The sequence below is a fragment of the Lolium rigidum genome, chromosome 2 (genome assembly GCF_022539505.1).
Source record: "Lolium rigidum isolate FL_2022 chromosome 2, APGP_CSIRO_Lrig_0.1, whole genome shotgun sequence".
NCBI classification, from domain to species: domain Eukaryota; kingdom Viridiplantae; phylum Streptophyta; class Magnoliopsida; order Poales; family Poaceae; genus Lolium; species Lolium rigidum.
The window spans coordinates 261,359,575-261,362,489 of NC_061509.1; positions in this window are offsets into that span (position 1 = coordinate 261,359,575).

The following is a 2,915-nucleotide window of genomic DNA, read 5'->3' on the forward strand; positions in this document are numbered from 1 at the left end:
TACCAAATTTACAAGTGTTTGATTGTCTCATCATGATGACAAAGTACACACTTTACATTCGTGCCAATTGTGATTTACAAGATTTTCTTTGGTGAAAGGTTACTCATCTATGAACATATCATGCAAATACTTTTTTTTTCTTAAGAGGAATCTTTGTTTTCCAAATTATCTTGTGACTACCAACTGGCTTCTCTAGATGGATCAGGTCTCTATAAACATGGAGCGTAGTGAGAATTTACCATTCTCATGTATGTTCCACCAAAATTTGTCAAACTCTCGCGTCAATTGGACCATGCTGCAACAAAGCGTTCGGTGATGCAAGCCTATGGCCAACTAAATCCCTTCTAAAAGTCCCATATGGTGGAGAGGACTCCAACACCTTAGCGATGGTATCAATCTCGTGATGAACAATGTTTTATAGAGTTGGATATTGTTCCTCGATTGTAGTATTACTCAGCCGCTTATACTCCTAGAATATAATTTCTGAGCCATGCTTAACTCAGAGATAATCTAATTAGGAAGAAGTGTTTCTTTGTCACCATTAGACCAGCCTAGAAAATGTGTCCCTGGGTTTCCAATATACTTGGGACAACACATGTGGGCCTGCATATTTTCCTATTAGAAGGGTTTGCCACAACCTCCATCTTTCTTAAGTAGCTTGTAAATTCATTTACCTAGAAAGGGTCTATTCTTGACCTAAATTTCATGAATCCTAAGCTCTCATTGATCTTTGAGTCAACAAAACCACACTCTATTTAGCAAGTCAACACTTCTTATTCTCATTATCTCCTTGCCAAAATAATCTTGATCGAAAATAATCCAACCTATGCAATACTCCTTTGGATAGCTAGAAGAAAGTGATCATATACAGTACCATATTCCCTATTAACGACTAAATGAGAAATAATCTTCCACCGAGAGAAAGCAATCCTTTCCATTTGATTAATATCATTTGCAGCCTTTTCTTCGACATGTTTTCATTCAGCCTTAGTGAGTCTCCGATAGTGTATTGAAATTCCCAAATAGCTAATAGGAAACTAGCCTTGCATACAACCAAATAGTTCATGGGTAACCTCATCTTGGGCCTAGCCAAAACAAGACAACTCATTCCCGTGGAAATTTATTTTAAGTTCTGAAAGTCGCTTCGAAAGGTGATAAAATAAATTTCAGATTTCTTACTTTTTCAAGATCATGATCCATAAAGAGGATCATAACATCAGCGCATTGAAGGATATATAGTACCCCATCAACTAGATATGGAATCATTCGCTCAACTTGAACAGCGATTCTTTTGTGTGTTCAATCTTTACAACTAACATATAGCCACTATATTACGTAGAATGGGTGATAATGAGTCACCTTGTATTAGTCCTTTTTTTGTTTGAAAGTCTCTGCCAATGTCATCATAAATTTCAATGGCTACACTACCTCCAACAACTAAATTATGGATTAAAACACACAAACTCTTCAAAAAGCCTTTCATTCCGAGGAGTCTGCTAAAGAAAATACCACTTGACCTTGTTAAAGACTTTTTCAAAGTCGATCTTTAGTATCACCCCATTCAACTTTTTTTTGGATGTAGTTTGAGGACACTTTTATGAACTATTGCAATCCCATCTAGAATGTTTCTTCCTTCCATAAATGCACTCCAAGTGGGATGAACAACATGGTCTGCTACCGAATTAAACCAAGTTGTGCGGTTATCATGAAAATTTTGAAGCTAACATTAAGAAGGGAGATAGGCCTATATTAACTATTGGATCCTTTCATCTTCATTTACCTTGGGAACAAAATTATCTCACCAAAATTTGGTTGGAATAATTCTAGCTGTCCAACATGAAGAACGATGAACAATTATGGAATGTCAATTTTGATGACCTCATAGAAGTTTTGGTAGAACTTAGCTGAGATGTCATCCTGTCCTGGTGACTTGTGGTGTTCCTACTATGCCATCAGAGGTTCCAATTTAGCTAACAAGAGACGCATGCACTCCAAAGATTTTTTAAATGGGACAAAACATTTGCCCCTCGATTAATTAATTAAGAAGAGCATAACAGGATTAATTTATGAAAAACGGTCATAGTGAAATGTAATAATCCTGGTTGGTGTGTCTTCTTCTTATCTTCTCTGGCCCGGTACACTATGATGTGTCAAGCAATAAATATTCTATTGGTAAATAGTTAATAGTCCCTACGTAACGGTTTGTTAGGCCGACATTGTTAGGCCGACACGTAGGTTTTAAGAGAAAAATTGACCATAAAGCTGGTAAACATAATATGAATTATATGACACAAAAACTAATGGAGAAACAAAATATTTTTGATACAATGGGTGGTTTGGTTGTTGACCCATTCAGCTTTGATGGGAAGCCCTTTTTCGTTAATATCCCTACTGGATAAATAATAGTTCTTGTTTAAGAAAATAAGAATTGTTGAAAATAGGATTTCTGATCTTAGAATTGCGGGTTTATGAGAAGGGAAACTTTAGGCCAAGCTGGACAAACATTGCGACCCTTCCTTTCTTTTCAAATACTTCCTCAGCAGCAACTTATCAAGAACTTATATTAAACTATTAATAGTAGATGGTGGGCTAGAAAGAGGCATTTATGAAGTGATAAAGACTATCATAATGTAATAAATGATTAGTACTGAAGCATCATGCTGGGGAATAAATTTCCCTATCTCAAGTCTAATACTAGTTGGCAGCTCGGTCTTGACAAATTTGATTGGGTGTTCATAATCTAGAAAAAAGAAAGATTCGAACCTTTACATACCGGTACCAAAAACCGATGCCTTACAATTTGGCTATTCTTCAAACGGTTGGTTCTAGGGGAGAGGGGGAGCGAGATTGCGAGAAGCATGGTTGTAATTTCATATTTATTGGCAAAATTTATGGGTACATTTTTTTCTCAAACT